The sequence below is a fragment of the Chinchilla lanigera genome, unplaced genomic scaffold (genome assembly GCF_000276665.1).
Source record: "Chinchilla lanigera isolate Chin_1 unplaced genomic scaffold, ChiLan1.0 scaffold00004, whole genome shotgun sequence".
Taxonomy (NCBI): Eukaryota; Metazoa; Chordata; class Mammalia; order Rodentia; family Chinchillidae; genus Chinchilla; species Chinchilla lanigera.
The window spans coordinates 22,973,273-22,993,493 of NW_004955405.1; the positions used below are offsets into that span (position 1 = coordinate 22,973,273).

General features: G+C 38.6%; 1 long non-coding RNA gene across 1 annotated transcript in view; it reads right to left on the reverse strand.

Annotated features, from left to right (window-relative positions):
- Positions 1-427: 427 nt before the first annotated feature.
- The window catches only part of LOC106149340, a 30,969-nt gene continuing 11,175 nt past the window's right edge, over positions 428-20,221 (reverse strand). Inside the window, exons 2-3 of the long non-coding RNA XR_001235475.1 lie at positions 18,811-18,942; positions 428-760 (exon numbers count right to left, since the gene is read on the reverse strand). This is a non-coding gene — a long non-coding RNA (uncharacterized LOC106149340). The remainder of the gene's footprint in view (positions 761-18,810; positions 18,943-20,221) is intronic.

Genomic DNA, 20,221 nt, shown 5'->3' on the forward strand with positions numbered 1-20,221 from the left:
TATACTGGAAGTAGGATAATTGGTTGCTGAGATTAAGGTAGAGATAAGAGTGTTTGTAAAGGATTACTAATGAATTATGCATCTAATTAAATTTTAAAAGACATGAAGACAGAAGGTGGATATGATCGTGTGTGTATGGACAGGTCGATGGCCTGGAGGACTGCAGTGGTAGAAGAATTGCTTTTATGGAGCACTTAATGGTCTGAGTGCTAGGAAGTGTGGGAAGATGTTGATATAGTTTTAATATCCTCTGAGTTCACCCAGCCAGGAGGCCCAACCAACCCAGTTGCTTGGATTTAGAAGAAAATTTATAACTCAAGTCAAACACTAGTGGTTCCCAAGATAAACAAACCCTTCAGTATTTTTTCAGTGTCCTACAGATGTAAGAAACAAAATTTCCAATGCTGTGACTATTTTGTTCACAATTTATTTGGGGGTAATTGATAGTGGTTGACAGATTCCCATGTGAGATTTTTCCAGACCACTTAAACCAGGGTCCCACTCAGGCATTCCTGGGCTCAGGCACAGGAACAACTCACTCATTCTGTGAGTTGCTGCAGAAGATAGAGGCCAGTTTGAGCCCACAACTCATGACGTGAACATACTGGCCTGTCATCTCCGTGCCATGGAGGCCAACTCTGACACAGTTTGTGTATTCCAGAGAGCAACTGAGAAGTGAATGTGACCATTCTTTAGTACTCTTCAGAGTTTTCTTGCTGGTGAGGAGTCTGTGGAATTCAAAGGCAGTTCAGGATGTCACCTGGCAAGACAGAGCAAGAATGACAAAGACAGCTCCCTTTTATAGAAGAGCTACTTCTTCTGTAACCCAATAACTCATTAATCCCTGAATTCATTAATCATCTCATGAAGGTAGAACCTTCCGTATGCAATCACCTCCCAATGGTCCTATGTCTGCCTACCATTAAAAGATGGTTTTGGGGCATGGTGTTCCAAAATATGGATTGCAGGAGACAAACATTCAAACCATAGGAGCACTCTACTACCCTGCCTCTCGGTGCCTTAAAGGGCCTCTGTCAACAGGAATTAGGAAGCACTTAAAGATAATTGTACTACTGATTTCTATTGCTTTATGGAAAGGAACAGTTAATATTTAATTATTTGCTCAGTCTTACATGCCTATATTTGTTTAAATGAGTAACCAGTTTGAAGATAACAGTACTACACTACACTACACATAACCATTGTTAATTTCACTTCAACACTACACATAACCATTGTTAATTTCCTGTCACTTTGTCTGAAATTCTGTATTGCTTTTATTGTTTTTGTGTTGTTTTGTTTATGTCTGTGTATTTGTTAATATGCTTTCATTCCTTTATTTTTAAAATAAAAAGCAGTGGGAACAGAATAAGCAAATATATGGAGAGGAGCAGGAAATACCTTTTGAAAAACTCAGTGCGCTCAGATTGAGCTAGTGGCTGATCTGAGAACGAAAGAAGGGAGGCAAATGAAATTGTGATAAACTAGTAGTGACATTAATTAAGAAAACAAACATATAAAGCAAATATTTTGGTAGAAGTGATAAATTTTTGTGCATTGACAGCGTTATTTTTGTATCACAGCTGGCTTTGGTTCTTTATGAAAATAGAATTCTCCATTTTAGGAAATATGTGGAGGGTCTCAAAAATGAATGAGACTCAGTGATTCACTACAAAGACTCACAGAATTCAACACATAAGTCTACTGACGCCTAATATTTATTACAGTGGAAGAATACAAAGCAGAGTCAGTAAAGAGGAAAGGTAATTGGGGCAAAATCCAAAGGAAGACAGACACCAGGTTTTTAGAGAACTCCACCAGTGGATTCACACAGAACACATTTAAATCTTCCAGGAATGAGTTATCACATGTATATGCAGTGTTATCTATAAAGGAAGTTCAGGATGGGTTCAATATTTAAGAGTTTCATTGGGGACTGCACATATAGGCAACTTCTGCCTAGCATGAATCTAAATTCCAGAAACTAAAGGGAATCCAAAGGTTTTCAGGATGAAGCATATCATTTATACAAATTGTCTAAGCACAATGATGAGCGATTCTTATTATTTAAGGGAAGTTTTACAACAGTGTAAAAAATTATATGTGATCTAAAGTCACAGATGTCTGCTAAGGGTCAATCTATCAGAGTTTCTAAGAATAGAAAGCTTCAGTTGAGCTACATTAACTTTACTTTACCATTTTTTTTCCAGACAAATATTCTTTGTGAGATATAGATACGATCTATTACTGTGAGTATAAGATCCTAGGTCAAAGGGAAATCCATGTTCTCTTATATTCTTTATACACTTGGGGGATAAATCATGGGCACCAAGAATTGTTCTAAATGTAGATGCTGTTGAGTCCTCGAGCCTGAAAACAAACAGCTACAAAACATTTGTGTTCACATTCTAAGGTCTAACACAAGATGTCCTTGTGATTCCCGCCAAGAGTGTGGCCACAGAAAACCGTAGTGTACATTATCCTGTAATTATCCAGAGTGTATGGATTGGTGATGGCAGAGAATTTAATGAGATCTGGATGATCAGAATATGGCAAGATTCTTTCTTCATAAATCTCCCTTAAAAGTGTAGGGAAAGAAAGGGTCTGAACAGCCATAATTGTGGGGTTGGGGCTTATGGATTTCATTTAGGGAAAATGAAGACAAGTGACTTTTTCTACTCAAGTTCATGGTCACAGAGAGACCTGCACACATTTGCTGTGATGTTTTTCATCTGCTTTTTAGCATGTACAGTACTGTACGTATTATTCACTCCAGCGTGGTACCGAAGAAAGTGCAGAGTGAGGGTGGTTGCAAAAAGAAAGTTCAGGGCAGTAACGAAGGAGACCGGGATGTGCAGAGCATTAATGAAAGTGTCAAGAATGTGCAGAGTAATAATGAAGGTAACAAAAAAAGTGAAAAGCAAGAATGATAAGAAGAAGGTTTTGAAGGAAATAAGCATTGAATTTCCAATAAGGAAACTGTAGAAAAGCACAGGCCTGGTATTCGTGTGACTGATCTGGGCTAGAATACGAAATGGCAAAGTTGACAAGCTCAACTATTTTGAAGAATAAAGATGTCATTGAATGAACTGATTTGGAGAAACAATGCTAACCAAGCAGAGGACACAGATGCTGGAGAAGGTGGAAAACTTTTGTTAGTATGGTTGAAGGAGAAGCAGCCGGCAGGTGGCAGCGTTAGTGAAGCTATGATCTGTGAAAAAGCCCCCCAAAATTTCGCAATTATTTACTACAAGAAAACCCTCTACAGGTGCAACAAGTGATGAATTTAAAGCCGGTACAGGGTGGTTTGATAAATTCCACAAGAGAAGTGACACTCGCAGTATGATGACATGATGAAGTTTCCAGTACTGACAAGGCCACTGCAAAAGCCTATAAGAAAAAATTTGTGGAATTCATGAAACCAGGATACATCGCTCAACAAGCGTTCAACTGCGGTGAAACAGGGCTCTCCTGGAAGAAGATGCTGAACAGAACCCGCATCCCCCAGGAGGAAAAGGCACCGCCAGGGCACAAGCCCATGAGGATCAGATCAACCCTTCTGCTGTGTGTGAACACAAGTGCTGGTCTGAAGATCAAACCTCTACTGGGGCACCATTACCAGGACTCATGCACTTAAGGAACGGAACAGAAGGTGAACAAGGCCAGGCTGCTCGTCATGTGGCAGGACAATGAAAAGCTTGGGTCACAAGGCGGTTGGTCCTGGAATGGCAGCATGAAGTGTTTGCAGCCTCAGTGGATGATATGGATGCTAAGTATGACTTCATAAAGGTTGAGATTTCCCCCCAGTACACCTCTGCTGCAGCCTGTGGACCAGCAGGTGATTTGCAAATTCAAAAGCTGTACACCAAGGTGCTCTTCATCACATATTTCAGTGTCACTGAGGTTACATCCCGACTCTGAAAGAGTTCTGGAAGAAACATTTCAGTGTTGTCCATTGCATCAACCTCATTGATAATACTTGTGAAGATGTCACATTTCAGACGTTAAAATCAGCCTGGAGGAAACTGTGGCCAGGATATGTCACTGTGACTTTGAAGGGTCTGATTGTGTCCATGGGCAAAAGAATGGGTCTGGACATCGGTGGTGCAGACATAGGGGAGCTTTTTGAGGATGATAAGGGGGAGCTGATGATGGAAGAACTTGCTGAACTCGGGAATAAGCAGAAGAAGTGCTTGTTGAGAAGCATTCTACTGAGGAAAGGGAAGACAGGGAGGAGGTCAGCAGTGCTGTGATAGAATCCATTATGGAACAGTGGAATGAGTTCTAGGATTTCTTTGAGCAGCACCACCCCAACACAGCTAAGAAACAGAGTGTTGAATCTGATGGATGATAATGTGTTCTCTCATTTCTAGAGGGTTATGGAGCATAGAACAAAAACAAGTAACAGTTTCTTAGAAATTGACTCTGCTCCTAAGAGACAAAGAAGAGAGGAAAGCCCTGAAAGACATGTCCCCACTGTCCTTATGGAGGGTGACTCTCCCTCCAAATAGTAACCTCAACTCCAATCCACCTTTCTGTCCTTCATTCCAGAAGTCACCTCAAGCAAGGTTAGTGTTCCCTCTCTTCATACTGTACTGTACTTTTTTACAAATTTTTGTGGTTAAAAAATACATACAGCTTATTTACATTGAACCTTAAGAGAAAATTTGATTCAGTTTGTAAACAAGTTTTTTTCTCAACCATATTCATAGAGCTCAGAACAGATTAACCTCACTAACATTGAACCTTATGGGGAGATTTGACTCAGCTTACAACCAATTCAGGTCACAATCAGAATCATCTAATACATTAAGTTCATGAACTGAAGTATCACCGTATGGTCTTGGCCCCTTTGTCAAAGACCAAATAGCCGAATGTGTCTGGGGATATTTCTGTATCTGTATACTCTTCCAGTGATCCACATAAATGTTTTTGTTCTAGTACTGTGTTAGTTAACTGACTGTGTCAACTTGGGTAAGAAATGCCCAATTAAATTGCCTCAGCGTAGACCTGGGTGTGGAAGACGCCCTGTAGGGAGGATTGTCACCAGAATGGTATAAAAGGGAAGTGACAAAGGAAGGTTTGCTTCTGTATCTTTGGAGGAGCTCCAGTCTACACCTTCACTTTTGACATCATTTCCTGGTTTCTGTCATAGGCCCTTCAGCCTTCTGATATAGACTTGCAGGGGATGGAGCTCCAGGCCTTCAACTGGATCCTCCTATCCTCCTTTTTACCCTTTCATGCCTGACTCTGTGGGTGCCATCAGAAGCCAATCTTGTCAATTCTTATAAATTTGTACATCTTGCATTGAATCCGTTTCTCTAGTAAGCACTGGCGGATACAAGTACCACGTCATTTTATTATTGTTGCTGACATCAGGTGTTGTGGTGCCTCCTGTTTTTTGCTCCTGATTCCCCAGATTGCTTGGGCTGTTCTGTGTCTCTGTTTGTTCCCTATGAATGTTGAGATTAGCCTCACTAGATCTGTAAAGTATGCTGTTGTTATTTTGCTTGGGACTGCATTGAATTGTAGAACAGTTTTGGGAGTGTGGCCCTTGAGATTTTTTAAAGATAATGGGTGTGTATCATTTCATGGCTTGTAACCTAATTTGTACTGTCTCCAGGCTGGGCCTGAGAGGTTCTTGTGGCTGGAAAGGAATTAATCCATCCTTTGTCTGGACTCCCATACCAGACAGAGAATTCTTAGGATGCCATCTTTAAGAGGCACAGGAAGGGATTATTAGGCAGAGATTCAGGATGCAGTGGAGCGTGTAGTATGGGCTCTGAGAGAAATGAGACATATTATTTCCCAGAACATGAAACACTGATGCTTCTCCTGAAGGGGTACAAACCACCCTCAGTATGTCTCTAGTCTGTTCTGCAGATATGGGCAGCTTTTATTTTAATAGTTAATTTGAACGTTCTCTGGATTCTCTCAACCTTTTTCTTTATCCTAGAATCAGTCTTCTGGTCTTTAAGCTCTCAAGACACTTTACGGAATTTTAGTATCCTGAGGAATTACTGCGTGATGAGTCTAGCAGGGATGGAGCTAACCTTTAATCACAGGGATGCTGATGAGGATCGCCTGGGGTAACTGGCTGCATTTTGGAAGTTGCAGTCTCCTAAAAGTACAATTTTCAGTTATGATTTTCCCTCTCCTTTCTACCTACTTTCATTTCTTTTTTTCTACCTCAATACATCTTCATAAGTTGTAGAATATAATTATACAAATTATTCCTGATTCTAGAAGTGAAATCAAGTTTTTTGTGTGTGAAAGTAGATATAATTTTTCCCTTCTGTGAGCTATTTTGTAAATGAGATCTACATGTCTCCTCTTTGGATTTTTGGAAAAAGGTTTCTGTATTTTTCTTGTTTGCTCATTAATCAGAGTGTCAAATAAAATCATTGCCACTTGTCCACTGTATTCTTTTATAAGAATTATGATTTTTATATTAAAAAGGTTATTTTTTCACAGTATTCTTAGGAATCAGAACATAATATCTCAAAGTTCAGTACCAGGTGTATTATTTTAAATAATAAGAAACTGAGAAAACTGTAGAAGCACAAAGGTCACTTTCTGACCTCTCACCTTTGTTTCCTGTAGAAGGCCAGAACAGAGCACTCTGATTTATCTCTCCTGAACATAGGTCTTAAAACACTCATCAACTGGGTCCTTGCAACTGGTCATAGAATCGGAGGCCAAGAAGAATCTGAACAAACTGACCTTCCTAGGTTTCCCTAGATTATCACCAGTAAACCATACCCTCCAATCCACCACTCATTTTTCTGCATGGCTATGAGCAAAAATGTAGTCTACCCTAGGTCTTTATTTCAGAAGGTTCTTGTGTCATAGAAAATTTGGCTAAATAAATGTGTTTTTAAAAAATTGTTTGCCAGTCTTTCATTGTCAGAGTCTCAGCAATGAACTTTGGACTGGGAGACAAAAAGATGGAATTTTTTCTCCAATACAATACTAATGCAAAAAAGATCAGATTTGAATGTTTGAGGAAAAGCTACTCTTTTAAAATCTAGATAATAGTAATTTATTTAAGCATTTAAAAATGTACATGATTTTCAAAACCAATTCTTAATTTGGCCCTCAATATCAAAGAGTAGGCAGAAAATATAGTATTCCTGTTTTGATTGAGAAAACAGGTATTCAGAAAATTTTAATTTTTGTTTTCAGGGAGTTGAGACGTTTTAATATGGTTCATTTCAATGTTTAATGATTTCTCATTATAGTAGACTCTGAATAATGAAAATTAAATATTTGAGGAAATTTTATAATAATTGTAAAACATATGCAAGTGTAATCCTTGGCAATATATATAATATATGTATATATGTTTCAGTACACAAGAAAAAATACCATAATGTAAAGAGTAATTTATGTATATTTTATTCTCCAAGTTAATTCTTATTTAGGATAGGGTTTTTTTCCATTTTATATTGTCACAGGGAGAAAGGGGACTTATGACTTAATTTTGTCCCTAAAGCATTATTGGGAGTTCCAGAGTGCATATAAATTTCAACTTAGTACACAAGCACTTGATGTATAACCCATGGTGGCTACTATGTAAATAAAGTTCCCTTATACATATTCAATTTTATACACATCTGTTGAAGTCCTAATACATCTTCAATGCTGAGTTAGGTCCTGAAAATGGCATAAAAGATTTAGAGCCTCACAAGACCTTAATCCTATTTCAATACAATAGACAAGTTGATATAAATAATGCTGGCAGCTAGGGGCTTAGCTCATAAGTGTTCCAGTACTGGCTCTGTCTTTTGTACATGAAATGTGGTCGTACTTATTCCTAATCTCACATCCATTTCCTCTTCTATAAATGGTGCATCTTTGGGAGGTTGCTGTGAGTATTAATAATGTAATGACCATAGAGGGCTTATCACAATGTCTGGCACATATTAGTTACTGATCGTTAGTTATTAGCTTTAATATATCTACAAAGGAGTAAGGAATAAGTATGTGGTACCCTGATAGACTGCACTTATCTGTTCAGAATCCTTATGTGCTGCAGTCAAGTTCTAGCACCAGATTCAAATGTTTGAGGCTGATAGCTTGTTAAGTGACATCTAGGGCTTTGCCACTGTCTCAGTCACTTTTCTCTTGTTGCTGGGACAAAAATACCCAACACACAAAATGAAGGAAGGAAAGGTTCATTTAGCTTACAGTTTGTGGAGGTTTCAGTCCATACTTGGCTGGCTCCAAGGCAGGGTGGCACATGGCAGAGGGCAACAGTCCATGGAGACTGAAGACAGCAAAACCAGCAAGAGCAAAAAGGAGGAGGGGCGGCAGGCATCCTCTTTCTCTCCCTTACATATGCAAACTACCCGCCCTAGGGCGGATGTAGCACTCATACCCATAATCCCAGCATTGGATCGTGGATCAATCATAAGTTCTAAAAGCCCGCTCCACGACTGACTGCATGAGGCTTTGGGGGCACATCCAGACACAAACCATAACAGCCACTAAAACAGCTTTCCAAAAACCCACGTACTAGAGCTGACATAGCCCTTCCCCGCTAAAGGCACACACACTATGTTTTGCATGTGAAAGGAGAAATTTTAGTCCTCAAGAGCAGAGCACTGACAGTAGACCCTGCACAATGAGATACCCAGGAGAGATGGCAAGCCTGAAAGAGCAGTGGAAGTTGGAAGGTCATAGCGTTATGCGGGAAGAACTTTATCAGACTTTAGCAAATACACAGGAGAGCAGACATGCAGAAAGCCACAGCAGCAAACAAGGAGCTCCTTCAAGATTTATACGGGGAAGGGAACTCTTGAATGCCTACTTTATGCTAGAAACTTAAGTTGTGAGTTAATTTTAAGGTGGGTAGGTTTTAGTTATATTTTACTGGTGAAGACATAAGCTTAAGGCTGTGAAGCAGATTGTTGATCGATAATTATACCCAGATCGATATGACTTTGAGTCCACACTCCTTTTAAATTTTTATTATTTTAATTTTTTATAAGTATATGTTTCAGATACATAGTAATTACATTCATCTTGGGGAACTGGTACATTTACATAGTGCATCTTGATATCTTCACTTCCCTTCTCCGGCCCTTCCCTTCCCCTCCTCCCCTGGGTCCCCTTCCATTGCTACAGAATCTACCTCTCTGGTTTTTTTTTTGGCTCTTTAATTATTTATACTTTGTGTCTCTCAGAGTAATTATGTGATATTTAACCTTGCGAGTCGATTTATTTTTCCTAGTATTATGATCTCAAGATTTATGCATTTTCCTAAAAGTATCTCAAACCTCTCCTTCTTTATGACTGAGTAGTATTTTACTATTTATATATACCACATTTTCTTTAGCTATTCACTTGTTGATGTGCGTATAGGTACTATTTTGAGTTGTGCTGCTATAAACATGGTTATACATGTATGACTAATGTGATGACTGTAACTCTTTCCTGAAGGATGCTTGTGTAATCTCACATGCTTCAGGGACAGACTGACTGAATGGAAACACTGAAACTCAGCAAAGTATTAAAAGAAAATGAAGGCTGAAATGGGTAAATTTCATTATGAAGAAGTGTTTTTCAGACAAGTTATGTGTAGTTTTGTACCAAATTTGAGGAATGCAAATCTCCTTTTCATTAACTTAATCGCTAAGGATCCTAATTGTGCAAAATATGTGAATTTTATTGCATCTTATTTAAACAAAATTCTTAAAATTTGCAAATACAAGTCTAAATTACTCCTCTGCAAAAATATATTGCACAATAATGAGGATGTAGTAAATGTTGGCTTCAGTAGGATGGGGAGAGCATTAGGGATTTGGCTTCCTAAGCCTGAGTACTACTTTCTATGCATCTACATTCTTTCTTAAAATCCTATTAGCTTTAGGAAAACCAAGGCAAAGACATCCTTCCAATCTGGCTGCTGAACCCATCCTAGATATATTTCCCCCAAAGACAGTTATTTCCTTTTTGGCTTTTAACATAGGCATAAAGGTGTAATTAACCTAGGTTATCTAACTTATTTTATATTTCAAATATAAGATATGTGGATAAAAATTCATATTGATACCTCCTTTTTCTTTGCAAAACTAAGCACTGAAAGGCCAGTGTTGGCAGTGCTGCATACTAAAACACACAAAAGCAGAGATGACCAGTATCCTTCTCACTTACATTTTAAATGCAGTAATGAGAAATGCACAGCATGTGAAGTGTACAACCTCAAATATACATAGTTGTGCCTCAATTTTGCTGCTTGCCTGAATATTAGTGAAATTATTGAAATAAAGAGGTGAAGAAAAAAATGAATAAACTTTTCAGTACTAAAAAGAAAGAACTGATCATATTTCTTGAGAAGCCCATGCTGCTTTGTGTAATAAAGTTGTTGATGATACTTGCTTAATTCAGAACTAAATTTGTAACAGAGGGTATAACGGTTGATACATTACATCAAGTAGAGAAGTGTAGAAGCTTAACTAAGTGACTCAGCAGGGGGCCAGGGTCCTCACTCTGTAAACATCCTGAGCCTGTGCAAGAGGAGGACATGGAGATGGTGTGAGTGCTACACCCACCCTAGGGCAGGTAGCCTGATTACAATATAAGGGAGGAGAAGAAGCTTGCTCTCATCCCCCTGTGCTCTTGTTGCTTTTGCAGTCTTCTGCCACCATGAACTGTTACCCGTCTGCCATGCCCTCCTGCTTTGGAGCCAGCTGGTTACAGATTGCAACCTCCACAAACTGTGAGCTAAATAAACCTTTTCCTCTTTAATTTGGGCATCGGGTATTTTGTCTCAGCAATGAAAGAAAAGAAACTAAGACAGGGGGGAATAAAATGATCTTGTCCTCCATTTAACACTACACTCTGCTGAACTTGTGACATATTATGCAAGCTATTTTGTCTTACATGAAGTAATTATAATAATAAGTTTAATTTTGTATGTACATTTTCACTTTTCTTGGAAAATCAAAGGCAAAGGAAACATTTTCCCATTTATCAGACTATTTTCTTTCATCGAGTTTATGGTTATTTCAGCCTTCTTCAACATATTAGCACAAGTTGATATGTGGTATATACAATTTATAATTTAGAGAGGCAGCAGTCTATTTACTAAGCAAAATACAAGAGGTGGCAATTTCTTGTTAACATGACTAATTTCACATATTTCAAATGTTTAATACTGTCAAATAGCCAACTGACATGTTCTGTTTAACATGAAAGTTTTTATTTTCTGGTACAAAACTTCAATGCCAAAAATGTTTATCTCTATTTAGAAGTTAACTTCATAATACTTCTACATGCAAGAGCTCACCTTATATTTATTAAAAAGAGATTGATGAATGCAGTAAATATTGTTTACAATGGTAAAAATACTAAACGTCTTGGACTAATGTTGATATACAGAAAATCATGTTTAAGTCATGCAGTAGCTGTTAGGTCTGAACAATTTGCTCATCAGTTAACAGTGTGAGTTAAAATGTTTAAAATTTTCATCAGAAAAGTATTTATAAAGTGCAGAGGAGCATATCAAGAGTCATGATGACAAAAGTTGCAGTACCCTTATGGCCTGTGCGGAAGTCCTGGGCTCCAGGACCTAACCCCTCGGATCCTGTATTCACGGGTAAAGCCTTATGATGGCATCCATCAGCCTTTCTCCTTTGGGTGTCGTTAATGCTTGACTTACATGAGGCAGGAACTTCTGAGAGGCTCACATTTTCTCCCTCCACTTTGCTTCATTTCCCTTCTTTCATCCCCATTAAACTAATACTGGTCTGTGTGTTTCTTTGCCTTAAGTAGAAATCTGTCACAAGGGAAAAAAAAAATCAAGATTTTCCAAGCCATTTCTATCTTGATTTCCATATTCCAAATCTGAAAGCCAACGGGAAAAATATGTTACACATCCTAGACAGAGAGAAAGATAAAATTTGAGAAGAGGGACGGGCTTTGAGAGGAGTAAAATCTCTGTTCAGATTTAAAAAATGTTCCAAAACTGATTCTGGATAGCTGAGGATTCCCGGAGCGATAGGCACAGCACTTCCTGGCGTCTTCCCAGCGAGATCCCAAAGGAACATGACTGTGCAGTTTGTAGCCCTGACTGAAATGCCCATGCCAGGATAATAGTCACATAATAACAGAGAGCAATGACTGAAAACTGGCAGCAACTCATCCTGTCAGGTGTGAGTCCTGTAATTGCTGTGTCATTGAGGAGGCCTGACTGTCTCCGGGGAGGGAGGCCATGGGGAAGGAAGGCAGTGGCTATTTGCTAATCCTTGTGTCCCTGTATAGCCCCACTGGCATACACTAGTTGAGCAGCCATGCTACCTGGGCACTGTGGGTCACTCAGTCAGCAGAAGGAGTAGACCTGAAGGAGCTCTGCGACCTTCACAGTGGCTGCTTTCAGGTTAGCCTCTGAGACTCAGTACTAGTACTTAGGGTCACTGCTTAGGTTTCCAGTGGTATACAACATAAAGTGTTTTTCTATTCTCCTTTGCAAGGGGCAAAATGCTTCAGAAGAGTGATCGTGCATTAAAATTAATTTAATTCAAAGAAAAAAATAAAATTTACATTTCATCTGAGCATGTAAAGCATGATCCACACCTGGCACATGCATGGCAAGTACATCATGCTCAGGTCTCCATTACTGGTTATCATGTATCGTCTCATGCTAGCTGCTTAGGGAGACATAGCGGGCTAGCCAAATGCCAGGGTCAGTCTCGCTTGGGGTTAATTTCTCCTTTTTAAACAATGAAACTCTAATTCAATTCTAAGTTAGCTCTCTACATAGCACACTGACAGGTAGAAAATATCCTGCCTGGGGGGCATTCTTTTAAATATACCACAATGCTTTTCACTTTTACATATTTTATTCTGATCGTGGACTCTACATTCTTAAATTTGGTTAACTGCAGTTGGGTTATTGTTGACTCTATGTCAACAATTAACTATCAGAGAATGCATCAAGGGAGGTACAGAAAAGAAGATTTTATCCATGAAAATCTTGCCAAAATAATTCAACTTCTAAGAGACACAGAAGAACCGGAGTAGATCCCATTCCAATCAACATTTGGGAAGTGTAGATGAAGTCATTATTTTCATCTGTGGGAACAACGAAATAGCTTACTAAGGAGTGATATTTTCTCTTCTATTCTTTATGCTTTAAATAACTTTTAAAACTTTTATTAGCACGTTTGCAGAAGGTAGTGATTGTGGTCATTGTGCTGAGTTGATCCATGTACGTAGCACTGCAGATTTCCGTAAGCCGTGACTGTGTCTCTCTCTCTGTCTCTCTGTCACACACACACACACACACACACACACACACATACATGTTCTAGCACCTCTTACTCTCAGCAAAAACGTTTCTTTCTTTTCCAACTTGATAATTTCTTCATGCTCTGAAGAGATCTTTACCTTATCTTCCTTTACCTTATCTACCTTTACCTTATCTTCACTGTCTCCTATTATAGAAGATAATTTTTTCTAAGGTGACCTCTCCTATGTCTAATGTATATTCAAATACTCATGCCTTCATTCATCCATTTATTCATATGTTGAAAGATTTTTAGTTCTAACATGTGTAGATCAGATATCTCAAGTTTGCTATGTATTATTTTACCCTCTATTGGGAGTATTCAATGCTAGAGACTGTATAACAGAGTAACTATTGAATGCTTAGTGCTGTGACACATACCATAAATAGTAAATGCTGAAGAAATATTTTTAAAAACACATAAATTAATTAAATATGCCTACGTTTTTGTGGTAGAAGAGAAGAGGCAGTGGTATGCTGGAGCAGCTTGAACCGGATCATAAAAACCAATTGTTAAATTTTTCACGCAGTCTGAAAGCAACTGAAGTCCTACTGGCATGCGGACATTGGGCGATATTTAAACCAAGGCGATGAGCAAATGCTCTGAAAGAAGACTCTCCATTTGAGAACCAGTCGCTAAACAATGACCAACACACTGGTTGGTACTGGGGAAACTACTCCAGGGCAGGAGAGAAAGCTAAAGGGACTGGATAAAGTTACTAGAGAAAGTGACGCCTGAGTTTGGGCTTTCGGTCGGAAGGGTACAAGTGGAGTCATTTCTGAGGCGCCACGGCACGGTGCCTCGAGGAAGCTCCGCTGTGTTGGCATTTGCAGTTCAAGGAAAATGGGTCAGGGAGCCTTTGCGAGGTTGAAGTTATAGGTATGTGGCACGCTGTTTACCAGTATTTCTGACTGAAATTAAATCCTATGGGAGTAAGAGTATATTTATTTATTTTTTGTTTACTACTATATCCTCAGCACGCGGGACAGCTCCTCACGTGTGGAGGAGCTCCATAAATATCTGGCATATGAGTTAACAATGACAAAGAGGAGACAATGAACAGCCAGTTTTGAATTGATTCAAATTTGTGGGTGTTTTTGCTTTTGTTTTTGTCTTTTTGAGGTAGGGTCTCGTTATGCAGTCCAGGCTTCCCTTAAGCTGATTTTGTAGCCCAGGCTTGCCTTGAACTCGCAAAGATCCTCCTGCTTCAGCCTCCCCAGTACTAGGATTACAGGCGTGCACCACCACCCCAGGCCAAATTTGTGTTTTGAAATAATTATTTCCCTGGTGTTTGGAAGATGGCTGCGTAGACAGGTAAGAGGGTGACGGCGGTGGGAAAGCCCGGCTGGGCCTTAACAGCAAAGTGTCGTCACGAAGTAAAAGTGAGGGCAAAAACTCAGACAGTGGCAAATTAATTAAAAGTTCCCCATAGAGAAGACGGGAGGTCCCTATGCAGTATTTTGGGCCTCAAACTGGATATTTTTCAATTTCAGACCAAACCAATTTTCCATTTTCCTTGTCCAGAAAGATTTCCTAGCTCATCATCCTCAAATTCTTCCTCTTTCTGGTTTTAGATTTAAGCCTTGTTCTTGAATAAGACATTTATAAGACCAGTGGACGGAGGCCTTGTTTATAAATAAGGAGGGGAACAGAGGTTGTAAGGGAGGGGTGGTGAATGGGGAAAAAAAATGCTCAGAGGCTGGGCTATACTTAACGAATTTTAGAGAAATACTGCCATCTGCTGGAAAAATAGTGAAATTGTTTAAAATGGAATGCTTTGTTTCGTTTAAAAAAGTAGGTACATATCAAAACTGTTAAAAAATTATTTTTACCTAATAAAAGGCATCTATCAAATCTATCGAATAGAACTCCAAGAACATATGAAAAAGAACAATCTTTATTTCTTCAGTAATTGTCTATAGAAACAATTATATTCCTTATTACATAATTATGAAGGTTCTTACTAAAATAGCTCCATTAGTAAAATTAAAAGTCAAAATGGTTCACAGGTCTCAGTATTAAAACAGAAACACTAAATTTATTGGAAGACAAAGTAAGTAAAAACCTTGAAGACATAGGGGTAGGCAGAGAGTTCATGAACAAAAACCAAACTGCACGTGAAACACGAAAGAATCAACAACTGGGATCTCATCCTACTGAAAAGTTTCTGCACATCTAAAGAAATCACCAGCAGAGTAAAAAGAAAACCCACAAACTTGGAAAAAATTTTAGCTGACTGTCCCTCAGACAAAGGGCTTCTATCTAGAACACATAAAGAATTAAAAATTTCAGCCCCCCCAGATTCAAAGACCCAATCCAAAAATGGGCAGCTGAGATGAATACACACTTCTCAGATAAGGAGATACAAATGGCAAATAAATACATGAGAAAATGTTCAACATCATTAGTCATTCGAGAAATGCAAATTAAAACAACACTGAGATTCTACCTTACCCCAGTAAGAATGGCTAGCATTAACAAATCAACCACTAACAAATGCTGGCGAGGCTGTGGGGAAATAGGAACACTTCTCCACTGCTGGTGGGAATGCAGACTGGTGAAATCATTTTGGAGATTGGAAATCAGTTTAGAGATTCCTCAGCAAACTAGGACTAGAGGTCCCATTCAACCCAGGTATTCCCCTTCTGGGTATTTTCCCAGAAGATCTAAAAACATCATATCCCAGCGATACATGTGCACCTATGTTCATACCAGCACAATTTGCTAAATTGCTAAATTGTGGAAGCAACCCAAATGTCCATCCACCAAGGATTGGATAAGAAAATTGTGGTACTTTTATTTAATGAAATATTATTCAGCTATAGAGAAAGATAAACTAGAGGACTTTATAGGAAATGGTCACAACTAGAGACCATACTCATAAGTGAAATAAATCAGACCTGCATGTGCAAGCACCGCATTGTTTCACTAGTGTAAAACCTGAAAGACAACTTAAACTAGGAGATATGAAAGACATTGTGAAATGATAGGAAAATAGTCAAGGGTAAAGGGCAACTGGGATGTGGGAAAAGAGAAGGGAAAGAAGGAGAAATTTTGTATGTATGTATATGCAGGATAGTTAACATGGCTGTTCTACTGTCTTCTATTTCTTTGCTGAAAGAAACTGTTAATGAGTCCATGATTGATCAGTATTGCATGTCTCTATCTGTTTTCCTGAGAAACCGCTTTGAAGATATCCATATATAATACAACCACCATTGTTAATTCCCTACCACTTTGTTTGTAACTCTGTATTGTCTGTATTGTTCTTTTGCTATTTTGTAAAAGTTGTCTGTTAATGTTTTCCCCCTTTTATTTTTAAAGTAAAAAAAGAAAATGTAATACTTTGCTTTTCTTCATAGTTATTGATTATTCTGTAAAAGATAACCATAACTTTTACAATACACATTCAAAATAATAACAGTTCTGTAATTCTGCCTACTTGTGTCTTTCTTTACATATTTTTTTCTGGAATCAATTGTCATTATAACACTTCAGTAGTTAATGTGCTTTGTTTCCCAGATATGGAAGTTTTGAATTTTCTTTTCCTTCATTGTTTTGATTCTAGTTAGAGCCTTTTTTGTTTTTTTTTTTTTTGTACGGGGAATTGAACTCATGACCTTGTGTTTGCCAGACTGGCGCTGTGCCACTGAGCTATATCTCCAGCCCAGAACCATTTTTTAAAAGTTCTGCAACATACAATGTTTTAAGATATGCAGTGCATAATTGACACGATGAAACCAGATATAAAGAGATTAATTTTAAGATATTTAAACCTAGCTAGGTATAAACCAATTTTTCTGGTGAACTGTAAGATGCCCTGGGAAGCAGAGAAAGAAGAAGTCTCCATGTTAAACTCCATGTTCTTCCCTTCTTACTGCACCCTGAAGTCATATCCTTGCCAGAATTCCCAAGATTCTTCCTTTGACTTTGAGGAGTTTTGCAGGATTCCTGGGTTTTTTCTAAGCTCTGGTCTGTCTCAGTGGAACACACAGTGGGAAAGTCTGCCTGATCTTTATTTCAATTTCTCCCTAAGATGCTGTAGCTCTCATTTTTCTTGCTTCACTGCTATTTACTGCAGCACGTGGGAAAGTTATGATCCTCTCTCACAGTCTGAACAAGAACTTAATCCCAAAGTCCTGGCCTCTGTCTGTCTAAACATGAGAAAGAATAAGGCAACTAGTGAACCAGAAAGGCCTTCAGTAATCCCGGTGTGAAACTCTGCAGGCATGGGCTTGAGTATCGATGTGGAATAATTAGCCTGTTAGATAGGGTCAGGCTGAAATGCATTATCAAAAAATCCAAATATAGAAATTGACTGATGTTTATTTCTCTCAGTTTATGATGAATAATTGGTTTTATTCCTCTTGGAGACAGGAGTGTATCTTAGGCTGGTATTTCCTAAATTTATTCCAGGTGTCATCCTTTCTACTAACAGAAAGGAAAAGAAAATGAGTAAGCAGGCGAACGTTCCCTAAGCAAGGGAGATGGAAGTGGCACACCTCAAGTTTGCTGATTTTCCACTGGCACAGACTTAGTAACATCGCCACACTCTGCCGCAACTAGCTGCAACCTTGCACATGAGATTAAGAAGAAAAGTGAACTAGAGTACAGGGAACCTCCTCAAAATGCCCAGTGGTTAGGAAAGAGCAATTACAAAAATGTTGAGGAGTAAAAGAGCTCAGTGTGTCAACTGGAGAAGTCTAGAAGTTTAATTAAGTGGCTCAGCAGGGGGCCAGGGTCCTCAGTTTGTAAACATTCTGAGCCTGTGCAGAGGAGGACAGGGAGATGGTGTGAGCACTACACCCACCTGGGGGCAGGTAGCCTGCTTACAATACAAGGGAGGAAAAGAGGCTTGTTCTCCCCAGATTTTTGCTTTTGCTGCTTTTGCTGTCTTCTGCCACCTTGAACCATTGCCCCTGTGCCATGACACCCTGCCTTGGAGCCATCTGAGTATGGATTGAACCCTCCACAGACTGCTAACTAAATAAACCTTTTCTTCCTTAACTTTAGGCATCAGGTATTTTGTCCCAGCAACAAGAGAAAAGTAACCAAGACAGCTTGGATACAGTTTCAATATGCAGGAGTATGGAAAAAAATCAAGAAACTCCCGTTGGATGGGAGAATCAAATCATAATGATAATCACTGGATATAGAAAATTGAGAGAAACAGCTTAGAGGAAAAATTCAGAAATTTAATACCTAATGATTAACTTTAAAGCAATAGAGAACGTATGTGTGGTTATAGCTGGAAGTCCTGGATAGCACAAGCTACGCAGACTTGAGCATAAATGAGAATTTGAACATGTTAAAGCAGATTTTTACAAACTAAGAATATAAAGCGTGAGCTCATGGAGATCAACACAGGAAGAAATTCCTAAAGCGGTGCTACAGGATATAGAGTCAAAAAGGATGAAAACTCAGTACACTCAAGAGCAGTCAGCTTTGTAAAGAGAGCACTCATGCTAACTACAAAAAGCAATTCAAGTCAAAGAGTTAGATCGCAACCACTGCGTACCTGAGCAATGAGCCAAGAGAACCTGTGGTGATGTCTGTCTACGATGTCAGCAGTGATGGTCTTGTGCTGGTTTTCCCAGTTCTAATCCCCACATGCTGGAAACAGTGTCAGCAGAAATAAAGACGTGCTGACCTAGACATGCACAAGATGTGCTATTCTTAGTTACATATTTTGATGAGGAAGACCTATATTTCCTCTTTCTCTAAACAAATATTTTGTTCTAAACTCAATCAAATAAAGTCTAGGGGTGGCCATGATTTATTCAGTTCCTAACTAGTTAATTAATGGTTCAATGATAAAGCTTTATAAATGTTATAAATGCTATAGAGATGGACAGATCATAATAATTCACCTATCCATAGGTATTATTTTTCACTCAGTAAACTCTAATGGCTTCTGGTTGGTGTTTTTGTATTTCTTTTAAGTACGAGGAGAGGAAGCACACAAATCAGAGTGTGTCAAGGGATTAAATTAAAACCTGTGATCGAATTTTATTGATGTGTTTGCATGGGGTGGGAAGAACAAAGGAAGCACAGAATTTTCATAGAGAAGATGAATTAGACATAATCTTTGAAGGATGATTAAGACAGGACTAGTAAAAATGCAGTGAAAGTAGGAAATATTCAAGAGAGGTAGAGTATAATGCCTATTAGCTTTTCAGGAAGGCATAAGGGGGCATGGATCACAGTGGCAAAAATGAGAGAAAAGTAGACGAGTAAAATAAATGGCGAATGTGATGGATCACTCATGCAGCCTTTATTGAATTTGCTTTTTCTTATTTTTGAAGGCAACGGCAGCCATATTTATTGCACTAAGTGGGAATTCAAATTAGAAAGGGAATCTCAGGCAGGGAGATTGCTTTCAAAGTTTAATGTGTTAGCTCATAAGAAATAAGTGTGGTCTAAACTTCAACTGGCTCTGGGAATGGGGAATAATGCCAGCATACGAGAGATGTACCCAGTAAAAATTAAACATGCCGGCACTGGTACGTTAGAAAGAGTCAAAGATGGGACTTGAAGCCAAGTGCGTAAAACTTAATTAAGATCGTAATATTATTTCATATCCTATAAGCGTCAGTTTTGTTGCTTCTCTTGATCATCAGAATTTGAAAAGTAAGCATTATTAACTATGATCTCTAACCTGGGAATGAAGAAAGAGACTCAGGAAAGTATGTTTATGTGAAAGCGAGAGCCATCACAATCCCCAATTTGAAGTAATACTACAAAGCGCCCATGATAAAAGCATCATGGTACTGGCAAAAACAAAACAAAACAAAAAAACAAAACCAACTAGTCAAACAAACAAAAACACAGACTCGAGGATCAACAGAACAAAAAGAAGATATAGAAATGACTGTAAGCACACTCAGCTATTTTATCTTTGACAAAGGAGCCAAACATTTTCACTGGAA